This window comes from Mus pahari, chromosome 10 (assembly GCF_900095145.1).
Source record: "Mus pahari chromosome 10, PAHARI_EIJ_v1.1, whole genome shotgun sequence".
NCBI lineage: Eukaryota > Metazoa > Chordata > Mammalia > Rodentia > Muridae > Mus > Mus pahari.
The window spans coordinates 17,980,732-17,995,451 of record NC_034599.1 but is presented as its reverse complement, the minus strand read 5'-3'; the positions used below and the strand labels follow the sequence as shown (position 1 = coordinate 17,995,451).

The 14,720-nt window shown below is 41.8% G+C and overlaps 1 protein-coding gene across 9 annotated transcripts in view; it reads right to left on the bottom strand.

Annotated features, from left to right (window-relative positions):
• Bbs9 (Bardet-Biedl syndrome 9) overlaps positions 1-14,720 on the bottom strand; it is a 418,538-nt gene that overhangs the window by 235,806 nt on the left and 168,012 nt on the right. The window lies entirely within an intron of this gene.

The following is a 14,720-nucleotide window of genomic DNA, read 5'->3' as shown; positions in this document are numbered from 1 at the left end:
GGCCTCCTGAGCCTCCACAAGCATAAATCAAATTACTCTCCTCTCTTTCTAACCTGCTCAGTCTCTGGAATTCTGTAATAGCAGCCCAGACTGGACAAAGGCGGTGTTTATACTCTTCCTTCTTTTAGGCTCCTTTAGCTCCATTCCTCTCTAAAACTTACCTATATGTTGCATAATATATACATTATAGCTGATATTAATATGCATAGTTTAGAAATTAAAGCAGCTGAAGGAAATACTATATTTTCTTGTTCCTTAGTATTCACAGAAAAAAAAATCAACATAGCCATAAATCATTTGGTGTTAATACATGAGTTCTTTCAGTTTTTATTCTATTTTCTACAGTGGTCTAACAAAATACTAAGCCTTTTGCTGTTGTTGCTGCTGCTGCTGCTGCTGCTGCTACTGCAGTTGCTGCTGCTGTTGTTGCTGCTTCTGCTGCTGTTGCTGCTGCTACTGCTGTTGTTGCTGCTGCTGTTGTTGTTGCTGCTGCTGCTGTTGCTATTGCTGCTGCTGTTGTTGCTGCTGCTGCTGTTTTAAATGTCCACACATGTATGTGCCATATATGGAGCATTTTTCCCTGATACCCTCAACCATCCACTTGTTCCCTGGCCCTCTCCTATTAGTCCCCATGTGCCCTCCTAGATAATTTTATTCCCATTTTCCTGTCATATATGCATGCCTGATTTTGTGTATCTATATAAAATCTAGAAATAGTAAATAAGAAGAAAACATACATTTGCCTTCCTCCTGTACTGTGTGAATCACATTGTATTGAAATGTATAGAGCATTTCACTTGATATGATTTCTCTTTCTCTGGCATCACTTTTCCTGCAAGTGACATGACGTCATTCTTCTTGGCTGGAAAGAGTTCTATTTAACATGTATTTTATGCAGTCCATATTTTCCTTTACATCCTTCTGTTGTTTGAACATTTGTATTGGTTCTGTAATGGGGATGTTATAAACAGACCTGCAATAAACATGGCTGCAAGGTCTCTGTGCTGAACTGACCTGGAGTCCTCTGGATAAGGACCTCAAGGAACATGGTAAATCTACCTTTCATTTACTGAGAACCCTCTATACCAGTACCCACAGTAGTAGAGTAGCTCACCTTCCTTCCTGTAGCACACAGGGTTATTTGTTGTCTATACCCGTAGCAGCATCTGTTCTTGCTTAATTAATAGCTAGCATTATGACTGAAGAAAGACAGAATCTCAAGTAATTTTGATTTGCTGTCTGGGATAGCTAGTGAGGTTGAAATGTTTATTGAACATTTGTACTTCATCTTTTGAGAACGGTGTGTCCGTTTCATTAGCTTCTTTATTGACATGACTGGTTACTTTTGTTTAAGTTCTTTGTATATCTTAAATGTTTATCCTCTGTTAGACGTGAAGCTAGTAAAGATTCCAACTCATCATGGAAGTTATCTCTTTACTCAACTGCTTTCCTTCTTTCACTTAATTTCATAAAACCACACTCGTCAACTGGTGGCCTTGTTCCTGAGTGACTAGAGTCCTATCAAGAAATCCCTTGCCCATTCCTCTATCTAGAAGTGTTTCTTGTACTTCCCCCAGTGGTTTGAGAGTTTCTGGTCTTCCATTAATATCTTCAGTCCGCCAGGAGTTGAGCTGTACACAGGTTGAGATATCAGGATCTATTTTCGTTCTACACATGGATAGCCAATTTTCCCGAGAGCATGCTTGAAGAGGCACTCTTTTCTCCAATGGTTACTTTTAGCATCTCTGTCAAAATGTAAGTGACTAGAGCTATATGAGTTTATATCAGGATCTCTATTATATTCTGTTGATCTACATGTCTGTTCTGTGGCACTACCAAGCTATTTGCCAGAGTAGAAGGAGTGGGAGGAAGAAGAGGGTGATTTTACGGGTTTACGTGTTTTGCTTGCATATCTGTCTGTGCACCATGCACATGCCTGGTGACTTTAGAGACAGAAGAGGGAGCTAACTTCCCCAGATCTGGAGTTTGATGGGTTCAAGTCACCATATGGGTGCTGGGAATCAAACCAGGTCCTCTGGAAGAACAGCCCGTGCTCCTAGTCACTGAGCATCTCTCTAGCCCGCCATGCTAGGGAAGAACAGCCCGTGCTCCTAATCACTGAGCATCTCCCCAGCTCACCATGCTGCTTCTGACACTATTTGCCAGTGCTTTTTTTCTTTAGAAATTTCATGCACAATTCCTATACTTACATCATTTCTACCACTCCATGTCCCAACGCAGCTCTTATCATACCCCCCACTTCCTCTCAAATTCATAACCTCTTCAGTCGTTATTGTCTTACACACACTGCTGAGTCCTTTTACGGTTACTTACCTGTACATGGCTTAGGACCGACTCCTGCGGTTGGATAACTTATCAGCGAGCTTGTACCTCTGAGACTGATGCCCTCTCTCAGCATCCATTAGTTCCCTGTATCTCTTCATCGAGGGGGTGTGGGCTTGTGGCACTTCCCCCATCCACACTGGTTTATCAACTGGTGTTGACATCATGTACATCTTGTTTAGGCAACTATATTTTACTAGTTCATGGTACAACTTCCCCGTTATGTCTACAACATAACACTATCTAGCAGCAGACATTCTGGTCCTCTGGTTCTTACAGTAAGGATTCCCATAATTATTCCACAATCATTCCTAAGCCTCATATGTAGAGGTTGCATTGTAGAGGTCTCTGCTGGCTATCCATCTTTTTAAGTAAAGGCTCTTGGAGCAATTAATCAAAGGGGGAAAGAGAAAGAAACAGAGCTCTAAACTCAGAAGAAATTCTTTTCAAGCTTCCCAACTCTGTATCGTTGCCAACAGTCATGTTGTTAACATAGAAGCTCAACTCAGCAGAGAGAATGATACCCATGCTCAGTCCTTCCTATAAAGTGACCCCCTAGCAACTGTTTCATTCCTGTACATGTTGTGCCTTCTCTGGGGCTCATATATAGTAAGCGCCACAAACCCCGTGACATGGCTTCATGGAAACAAGGGTTACAATGGGGTCACTGGCCAGCACGGCAAGGTAAACATAGGAGCAGTCAGGTGAGTTCTTACACTGACTGCTCTATGGAGCTGGGTCAAGCGGGAGAGGTCCTCCCAAATTTCCTCATCTCTCAACCAAGGAGGTGAGAGGTGATGATCCTCAAAAAAATCAACTGCATGAATTGGTTCTTTCATCTACCTCACAAAATGAAATCTCCCCCAAATGAAATTAGTCTCCTAAACTGAAATGTGAAAAGCAATCCATGGGGCCTATGGGGCAGTGCCTGTTAGTCACTGCCGGCAACAGAAGCCACCTAGTGGTGGACAAAGTCCTTACAACCTCAGAAAAGCATTTACTAGACTCCTGCTCTAAGTTGAGACTTCTCCTTTAATTCCAGTCCCTTAAGGCCTAGGAACCCGAGTCCTCAAGCGCTTCCTGATTGGAGAGGCCTGTCTTCTTCTGGCTTCTCAAGACAAAGCGGGAATCACTCTTCTCTGCATTCAGACAGACATTCCTAGCTCAGTCTTAACTTCCCAGTGTCCTATCAAGCAGGAGAGCTGGCATGGCCCAGAACAAGCATTCTTCCTTATTCAAATATGTGCCTCTTTAAATCAGCTAGCCTGATACCTCTCACATTCCAATACTGACAATTGAATATGCTCTGAAATTCTGCAAAATGTGTTGATTTATAGGAAAATAAACCAGTTTGTTCCATTGTTTGCATAGCAAGCAGTTGCCAGTTAAGATACAGGAGAATTGTTTAGAAAAGCAGTGACGTTCTGAGATAGATGATCCATTCTTTACCTATGGTTGGTGTCCAAATGGAAGAGAGTCTTGTCTCACAGAAACACCTAACCTCAACACTGATGGGATATCTTGATCCTTCAAGAAAATCCAGTCATTTCTTGAGTGATTTACCTTTATTTAATCACATCAGAAACTTTGGATACAATTTAGATCAAATAAGAGAAATTTAAGCTGTAGATAAAACTACTTGTTTTTTATTATTATTTAAAATGATGCTAAGACAAGCTTTAAAACTTTAGTGTTCATTAACAGAATTTCTGTATACAACACCTATGACAGACAAAGACTTTGACCCAGGCCTATAAAACTAGTAAACTAGTAATATAGTCATTTGGCATTTTTATACAATGAAAGAATAAAATATATTCATATTCACATATATAGTTAATTCCAATTAACTATAAAGAAAAATATTATTAAACAATGTGTTATTAAATATTTCTTCTTCATGGCTATTTTATAGAGCAATATGGTCTATATAGGTTATATGGGATGAATCTCTGAATGGATTTCATGCTCAAAGAGTCAGAAGTTAAATATAACACTGTATATCCAGTTGCTTCCAACTTAAAAGCACAGTTAGCATTGATAGAGTTATTTTTATGCAAATCAACTAACACAAGATCCATAAGTGGACTTTATGAACAGGTCAAGGTCAGCGATGCTATATCCCCAGGATATACTTACTCTGCTACGTTAGCCATAGAACAGGAAACTAAAGAACTCTGTTCAGGAGTCTGAAAATCAGCCCATTGGTGCACAGAAAACCCCCGCCACTGCAACACACTAAAGCCAAACTCCAGATGGATTTGAAACGTTAAACTTAAAAAGATGAAACTGGAAAAATATTTATCTTCCTTTGAGATGTGAAGAACGTGTGCTGAGAGAAACAGTAGACTAGAAACCAAAGAATCTCTAGATGAAGTCACAGAAAGATTTACAGTTGTTGCATGCTTACCAGTCAGCTATGATGGGGCATGCTTGCAACCCCAATACCACCGTGCTCTGAATACAGGGGCAGGAGACTGTTTGAGCGTGAGGCCAAAATTGTCTACATAGGAAGATCAAGCCCAAACAGGCTAAATAGTGAGACCTGGTCTCAAAAATAGAAGGGAAGGGGAAAAAAAAGAACTCCTACAAAACAGTACGATTGTATCCCATATCTCAACAGGAAACGTTCAAGAACAAGTACAGACAGCCAGGGCATACAGCTGCTGCTGAGTTGGGGTGACGAGCGGCTCAGAGGGGAGCAGTTCTCCCTGTGCACGCCTGAAGATCTGAGTTCCATCCCTGGAAAGAAGTCAACAGCCTAATGTGGTGCTGAGCATCTGCAGTCCCAGGAAGAGGGAGGAGATGGGGGGCATCAAAGGAGAACAGGCTGGGAGGTCACTGGGCCAGCAAAGCCTAGAGCACACAGCATAGCAGAGAATCAACAGAAAATCTACACCTCCGGGAGGTAGAAGGGGAGACAGGAGACGGGACTCCTGAAAGCTGACCTCAGACCTCCAAGCTGTCCATAATTAAATGTAAAAATTCAAAATCAAACAAATGTATTATTTTGGACTGTTCTCTAAATTTGGTCACCTCTGCAAACTTGTATGAGTTTATGTTCAAGAAACTCCTATTGCTAGAGAAGTTATAAAAGATAGTGTCTCTCTCACCGAGAAAAGAACTTGGATTTTTTCGCTAATTTTGGCTTTTTAAGTCTTGTTAAGAAGCCTTTCAGAGAGCACCTTAGAAGTGTGTTCCCACGCCTGAGAAACGCCCCCGCCGTCTTTACAGTAATCTACTTCCACAGTTATTAAGACGATTTAGAAGCGACCCAGAAAAGGGGAAATGGGTTTTCAAACACAGCAAGTCTGAGGGATGCTGAAGACCCAGTAAGTTATGTCTCCAAGCTGGGGTGTAGAGAAATGGCGAGCTGGTTCCCAGCATCTGTGGATCCCTGAACGCTACCCTCAGCACTGCAAACATCACCCACAGAAAGGGAGTGAGGAGATATTACTGAGCATAACATGCTGGGTAGATAATGTGTACTAACACGATTACTTTTAAAAGCTTAACTGCTAGCAGGATGACAACAGTATGTGCTCATTTGGGTTATGATCTATTCTTACTGTGTTTTAGAGTTACAAAGGAAATTTTGAGGAAAATTTTTATTTCTTTTCAAGCAAAAAAGCAAAAAGTCCTCTCTTCCATTGTCAGAACGTAAATGTGAACCAGAGACTTGGAGAATAAAATTCAGTGGCCTTCACAGCCATTCTCCACTTCTCTTGGTCTGACGCAGGTCTCTCTCTACAAAGGTCAAACCCCAGAAGACTGAGGCTCGGGTCTAAGCGAGAGAAGGTGGACAGCTTCCTTCACGTGCTGATACAACAAACAAAGGAGCAACCATCGTTAAAACCACAGGCACCCGCTGGCTCTGGCTCTTCTCCAATACCATTTTATGCAAAATAGAAGCATTTTTAGCTAACTGTTTGCCAACAGCTGGGTTTTATTTTTATAAAGTGAGGCATATCAAAGAAATCTTTAAAGACTAATTTTTCTGTTATGTCAGAGAAGCACCATATGCATTATGGGCATTCTTGAGCACGGCCAGCCCCTGCAAGTGGCTTTCTTGACGAGAGGACTGACCTGGGTATACAGATAGTTTTGGATCTATTATCATTCATTTGAAACATACATATTAATCATCCACTATACAACAAAAGATGTAAGAAAAATAAGATATGATTCTTGTCCTATTTAAAAAAAAAAAAAAAAGGCCTCAGTGGAAGGGAAACCATATATTTATTTTAAATGGCAACTGTAGCCCCCTCTGATGGTTACTGTGGTTCAGTAGACAGTTCTGACCTATATGAAATAGCTGACCATGGCTTCACAGGGAAAACAGCACACACACACACACACACACACACACACACACAAATAGACCCTGAATTACAAAACAATTCTCTTTACAAGCGGATTCTCACAAAGATTGGAAAGGCCAGAGGGAAGCCAGGACACTACAGCCCCAGGGACCAACTCAGTGCCATCACTTTAAACAGCTTGTGAACCTCCAAGGAGACCTGTCCCAAAGTCCAGACACATGCACACAAACCTCTGAATACAAACCATAGCATATCCACCAGCAAACACTGTCAACACTATTTTCAAAGTATGTCCAAAATCTATGTTCTCACCAAGTCCACTATTACACCATTACACACATGAAACAAGCACTATCATGTCCTCCTTAAGTAATCAGCTACTATCCAGTCTCCTAGTGCCTTCCCAGCGTGAAAGGCAGCGTGCTTGACTCAGCTGCAGTCCCCCAGTGTCTCCAGTGCTCCGGTGGCTCTGGTGACACACGGACTGTTCAAGGTCCCACAAAGCATGATTCCACCCATACCTCTTTTTCAAAACGGATGTTATAGCAAGTACATATTATATAGAACAAAGTAAATCTCATATTACATGCAAAACTATTCTGAGAGTCAGGGGCACTGCATGGATAAGGTTATGTGTTTGATCTCCAGAACACACATTTAAAAAAAAAAAAATCAAGGTGCAGGGGTATGCACATGTAATCCCAGGGTAGGAAGACAAAGACAGAGAGATCCCTGGAAGTCAAGCGTGAGCTAGCCAAGCATGCTTAGTAAGCAGTAAGACACAGAGACTCTGTCTCAAAAAATAAAATAAAATAGAAATTATATATATTATATGTGGTACCTGGGGAATAATACAAAATGTTCACCACTGGCCTAAACACACATACACACACACACAAACACACACACACACACACACACACACACACACACACACACANACACACACACACACACACACACAAACACACACACACACACACACACACACACACGCCTATACACAGATGGTCTACTGTAAGACCAACATCCCAATCCTTCACATATACCCAGTTCTACAGATACTTGACCAGCCATGGTCACTGCTGCTCTATTCATAATACTCATGAAATGTAAACAATCCAACTGTCCTTCCAATCACAGACAGTGAAAACGTGAAATATACATACTATGGAATGCTATTCAGCTATAAGGAAAAGTAAAGCCATGAACGTTGCAGATGAATGGGAGAAAATAGAAAGATCATACTGAGTGAGGTATCACAGACCTAGAAAAACAAAAGTAAGTATGTATTAGCATGTCTAAGGCTCCTAGCTGCAAATCTTCAGATGTGAGTATATATTATGTAACTGAAGATGCTACTCTAGGAGCCAAAAAAGTAAAACTAGACGATTATAGCCTGGTTGGGAGGGTGGGGGGGTCAATAGAGGGGAGCCACAGGGTACAAGTGATCTGATAGAAATGGGGAAAATAATCCTCTCATCTGGATAAGGACATCAAGAGCAGAAGGGAAGATATAAATACGGAAGCAGGTAGAGGGTAAAATAATAGTGAAGGTGCCTGAAAATTCATAAGGAGTCTTACTATTAACTATCTACCTAAAAATAACTATAATACATTCAAGTCAGTGTTAAGATGTAAAGTTTAAATGAGAATTTCCCATCTGTGCTAACCCTGCTGCCTCCAAGAGCCAAAGGCCATCTAATAAAACATCCACACCAGCTGGGTAGGAGAAGCCTTCTTTTGAGCTGTAGGTAAAGGTTGTCCAAGAGACTTCCAAAAAATATTACACGCTATTGCTATTGCTCTGGGTTGGCCCCCAGACATAGAAGGTAAGTCCCTATTGCTGAAGAGACTATTCACTTCAGGTGCATGGCCCAGAAGCCCTTGAGCTAGACCTGACCTAAACACCTCTTCCCTAAGGACCAGGAGATACCACTCAAGCTTCCTCAGGAGGGAGACAACCAAAAGTCCAGCCCAGCTCTGATGTCCATGACCCACAACAACCAGAATGGCATGCCCTGGGGTGTATGTTGGTGTGCAGACCTTGATGGTAACCACAAATGTCTATGAACTGTACACATGCTCAACAACAGAGAACCCATGCCTGGTGCTGGGAATATCGAGTCACACTTTTTCATCATCAGAAAATTTCAAATTAAAACCATTTTGAGATTTCTTTTTCTTTTTTTTTTTTCTTTTTTGGTTAGGCACGATTATATTTTATGTATATGAGTACACCGTTGTTCTCTTCAGACACACCAAAAGAGGGCATCAGATCCCATGACAGATGATTATGAGCCACCATGTGGTTGCTGGGAATTGAACCCAGGACCTCTGGAAGAGCAGTCAGTGCTCTTAACCTCTGAGCCATCTCTCCAGCCCCCATTAAGCACTATTTTAATAGAAACAAAATTTTTACCAAGAGAGATAACAAGGTACATTCATTTGTAGTATATCTTTAAAGAACTCTTTTTGTTTTATTTCTTTAACATGATTATGTGCAGCAAGTGAAGTAGAATGTGTAGTAATTGATCCAGTTTGCAACGACTCACAATTCTAGTCCACAGTTATTGCTGTTATAGAAGTATTGGATCACACCACACTTCATTCATGCTCAAGAGAATAGTACTGTTTCTTATTTCACAGGTGAAGATTGGTTGTCCAGGAAAAGATTGGTGAAAACATCTGAGGTTTGGAAAGCATAAATGTATCAGCTGTGGGATTTCTAAGAGTAGGTTTGTTTGGGCATTGTTCTACTGTTGGTTGACTGATAGGGATTTTGCTCTGTAGCAGTGACCCTGCTGCTGTCTCTGGATGACAGCAGTTCACCACTACAACTGGCCCTGCTACTTCACTATTTTAAAATACAAAAGATTTACTCTGAGTGATTTCCCCCTAGAGGTGATGTTTCCTTTGCTTTTCCGATCTAAGTCTGTCTGGGAAACTATGAGGAAATGAGATTTCTTGACTTAATTTCCTTTCTTCTTGCTGTAATAAAATTCTGCTGACCAAAGCAATTTAAGAGAGAAAAGCTTTACTTAGCTAACAATTACAGACCATCACTGTGGGTAAATCAAGACAGCAAGAAATTGAACAAGTGTTGTTATCATATCCACAGTCAGGAGCACAGAGCAATGGCTGAATGCAAGCAGGTTAGTAAAGCCAGGGAATGGTGTTGCCCATAGTGGACAAGTCTTCCAACATCAATTAATGCAATTAAAACAATGCCTCACAGGCTGTTATCCCAGGTGACTCTGGATTCTATAAGTTGATGATTAAAACTTTCACACTACATCAGCCCTGTCAGAGACTATCAATAAGAAAACAATGGACAACTGTAGAGAGCACAAGGTCTTATGTTCACAGGTAGCACTAGAGAATCTAGGAATGTTAAACCCTCATGCCATTTTCTTCAGTGGAAGGGATTTACACCTGTTTTCTGCCTAGAAAGCTGGGATTAGATGTAGTTAATAACCTGGTGATATTTTGCAATCAGTAGAACCAGGATTCACCCAAATCCCCCAAACTATTATGTTTATCCCGGACTCCTACGCACTGTTTCAGGCAATAGAACTCATTCTTATGAAAGAGGTCCCATGTACTTTCAAGAGTCTTCTATGATGCTTATTCCAGAACCTTCCTCCCTAGACCCTTCTCCTGAGCACTGCTTCTCAGTCAATGGAAAGAATTCTTACAGAAGAGGTCACAGGTGCTTTGCGAAGGAGTTTCCAGTAGTTTCCAGCTAGCCATGCCTTAAGCTTTGCTTTGATAATTGTCACAAAGAAACTTTATTTCAACTTGTAGAGTGATTAACTATGTCAAAAATGACTGTAGACATCTGAACCAACACTGTGTAACTAAGTTGTGTTGAACAGGACTTCCTTCTGGCCTTGCTCAGGTGGATCGCTCTTCTGGAGCTGCAGCTTTGGCAGGGACCCCTCGGACAACGAATGCTATCAATGTTGTGGAAAGACTGGAACTTTGACTCGTGCGTAGGGAAAGTTTAAACTGTTAGAGCCACTTATAAAGGCAGTCTGGAGATTTCTCAAGCACCCCACATGTGTGCCATGGCCCAAAGGGCTCTCTACCCTACCACAGCACTACTTCAACAGCTATGCTTATTGCTGTCTTTGTATGACTTATGTTTGGGGTAGAGAGCATCATGAGTATACCATGATGCACACGTGGAGGTCAGAAGACAAGTTTGTGGATGAACTCTCTCCTTCACATAGGCTCTGGTGATTGAACGAGGGAAATCAGGCCCACAAGACAAGTGCTTTATCACTGAGCCATCTTGCCCACCCTGCTTTTTCCAGCAAACTCAGTGCTTTATGAAAATAAGTCTGACAGTAAGAAGAACCACTGGCATAATTTTTTAAAGTATGTGTCAAGAAATTACTTTTTCAATTTTTAAGAAACAATTATGCTCTGTTGGTCCTTTTCGACATAACCACTTCCTGTGAGCCTGATGCACACAGCTCACACTGAATGCAAAAGGGCTGTGCCAGGAGGAAGCAAATCGAGAGCCTAAGTTCCTACCGTGTTTTCCTCACCCTTCCAGGCTGACTTCCAACGAAGGAAAATTGTAATGATTTTTAAGGTGCAATTTGAGGCTTGGTAAATGGCATTCTGTTATTATTGCTACCCACCATTACTTTTAATAATCAAGAACATGGGTTATTTAAGCAGGGATGTGGTAATTAGAATGGCCAGGGAATGTACAAGGAAAATGGAGGAACCAAGGCCAGCTTCCAAAGACATCACAGTAGCACAAACTCTGCAAAAATAAGTAGTCACCCCAAAATCGCTGAAATTACAGGGTTATAAATGGAATGAAACAAGGTTCTTTTATAGTAAGAATATTTCTTTGCATTAGGGCTCAAGACAAACCTGTTCTTTTATTAGACCTACTAGAAAGTCTATATAAGCCTATGAAATCAGACTCATTTGTACTTGCAGACTAAACAAGAAATTACCAACTAGAAAAAGGAAAGTGATGTAACTCTTTGAAGTGGCCACTTTGTACTGTGGACACAAAAGGTGTTTAAAAGGACTGACTCATTACAACTTCCTTCATTATTGTAAAAATCAACTGGCACCTCATATGTCCAGTAACCATCCTAGAGGCTAAAGATGCACAAGTGTTCTACACACTCCTAACAAAGGACTCAAAGTATAGTGGGTGGTACAGACATGCTGTCCATGGAGACTACAGGGACACAGGTAAAGAACATCAAAGTCCAACAGGGAGGGAGAGAGCCCATCCTACAGGAGGTGACTCGGGACACGTGACAAAGGGAGTGTGGCACCACACCAGAGCCCTCCAGGAATACATACCACAGTGTAGCAAGGTCTTTTTACTAAGAGTCAGAACCAGTCACTCAGTGGATATCTACTGTGCGACAAAGGCATGACAGGCACAGTTCCAGAGTGACGATGGCGTAGTGAATGAAAGACACAAAAAGTCCTGAGCTTCCAGGCATTCAGACTCTACAAAAGACAGGGAAGCAACAGACACAAGAAATAAACACAGAATATGTTCAACAGTGACAGGCAGTGGAGAAAAATCACACAGGTAAATAATGAGTCAAACTAGGTCAAGTGTGAAGTATATGATATAACCTTAGCACTGAGGGTACGGCACACAGAGCTGAAGTGCCAAGACCTACCTGATTTTCATAGACTCCATATCAAAAAAATAAAAATAAGTAAAGCCATCCAATTGAACACAGGAGAACAGACGTGATGTGCACAGGAGTCAGGTTGGGGACACTGTAGAAGAGTGTACTGGCCTGGCCACAGGCATCACTATCGGCTAGGAATGCCTGGTCTCTAGTGGGATGAAAATGGAAACTGGTCAGTGACTTTAACGGAATCGTAGGAGAGAGTATAAGGACTGTGGATCTCTGGAAAGGCCTGAGACTGCCTCCCACAGCGGGAAGCTCGCTGGGAGGTACGACTGAGGAGAAGCTATGCACCTGCTCGTTCTCCCTCAGTGTCTACACCACACCTGAAAACAAAGATTATGGTTCCTCTGCTCAACACTGCGGAAGCCAAGGCAGGGGGATCTACCTTGAGGCAGGCCTGGGCTGGAGAACAACTGGGGCAACAATGGCTATAAAGAACAAGATCCTGTTTCAAACGTTATCCTAATAACATCTCATTTACTTTTAAAAACGCCATATTATATGGTGGTATTCGGAAGGTCATCCCCAGTGACAAGGGGACTAGAAGACCTGTACCCTACTCTGCTCTGGTGTGCTTCTTAATGTGCTTTTTGAACAACCTTGTAAGTAGCCCAGGCTAGCTCAAACTCAAGATTTCCCCTTGCCTCAGCTTGCAGAGTACTTGAACTATGTGTAGTCTGGTGGGCTCAGTAGTTAAGTGAACATACTGCTTTTGTTAAAGACCAAGCTCAGTTCCCAGTACTCACGCTAAATGGCTTAACAACACTTGTAATTCCGGTTTAGGAGGATCCAATGGCTGTGCATTCATGTGCACACATACCCACACAAACATATTTTATATATATATATGAGAGAGAGAGACAGAGACAGACAGACAAACAGACATACACACACACACATACACACACACCATACATAACACCATTTGTGAAGTAACATAATAAAGCAACCCTTAAAAGGCTCATGACTGAACTGAGGAATTAAAGAAAGGCTTCATGAGAATTTGAAATCTAATGTGAGTAGGACAGATGGACAAAATAGGCATTTTAGCCAGAGAGGCATCAGAGAGGCAGTTTATGTGACCACAAATGTCACTGTAAGTGCAATCACGTTAAGGCATTGGCAAGAAACTTATTTTTTGCAGGAGAGTTAATTCAACAAAAATGTAAATGTCTATGAACTCTATTATTCTTTTTTCCAAAAGTAAATCATTTTTAATATGTCAATGGAAAAATGTGTCTTATAATTTTTATTAACTCTATTGGATAAAAGAATATCAATAGAAAAAATGGCCACTATATTTTTGTTTTTGTTTTTTGTTTTTGTTTTTCGAGACAGGGTTTCTCTGTGTAGCCCTGGATGTCCTGGAACTCACTCTGTAGACCAGGCTAGCCTCGAACTCAGAAATCCGCCTGCCTCTGCCTCCCAAGTGCTGGGATTAAAGGCGTGCGCCACCACGCCCGGCTCAATGGCCATTATTTTTAAGCCGCCAAGATGTTAATATCAGAACAGCTTTCAAACAGTGCCGAAGTGAAGGGAACAGTCCATGGGACACAGGAGCACAGGCCGGACTCCGGCAGACAGTGTAGTGTGTGTGGGGAGGAGCGGAGCATGCAGGCGCAGTAACACACTTAGGTAACAGCTCACAAATGTAATCCTCTTTATTTTTTTATTTTTTTTTTATTTTTTGGACTTAACAGGTTTTTTTATTCTTTTTTTAATTTTTTTATTTTCTTTATTTACATTAAAAATGCTATCCCGAAAGTTCCCTATACCCCCCTCCCCGCCCCTGCTACCCTACCCACCCACTCCCACTACTTGGCCCAGGCCTTCCCTTGTGCTGCTGGGGCATATAAAGTTTGCAAGACCAAGGGGCCTCTCTTCCCAGTGATGGCCGATTAGGCCATCTTCTGCTACATATACAGCTAGAGACACAAGCTCAGGGGGCACTGGTTAGTTCATATTGTTGTTCCACCTACAGGGTTGCAGCCCCCTTCAGCTCCTTGGGTACTTTCTCTAGCTCCTCCATTGGGGACCCTGAGTTCCATCCAATAGCTGGCTGTGAGCATCCACTTCGGTGTTTGCCAGGCTCTGGCATAGCCTCACAAGAGGCCGCTATATCAGGGTCCCTTCAGCAGAATCTTGCTGGCATGTGCATTAGTATCTAGGTTTGGTGGCTGATGATGGGATGGATTCCTGGATGGTGTAGTCTCTGGATAGTCCATCCTTTCATCTTAGCTCTAAATTTTGTCTCTGTACCTATATCCTTTCATGGGTATTTTGTTCCTTATTCTAAGGAGGAATGAAGTATCCACACGATCCTCTTTGAAATGCACATCTGACCATACTACCCCCTGGGACT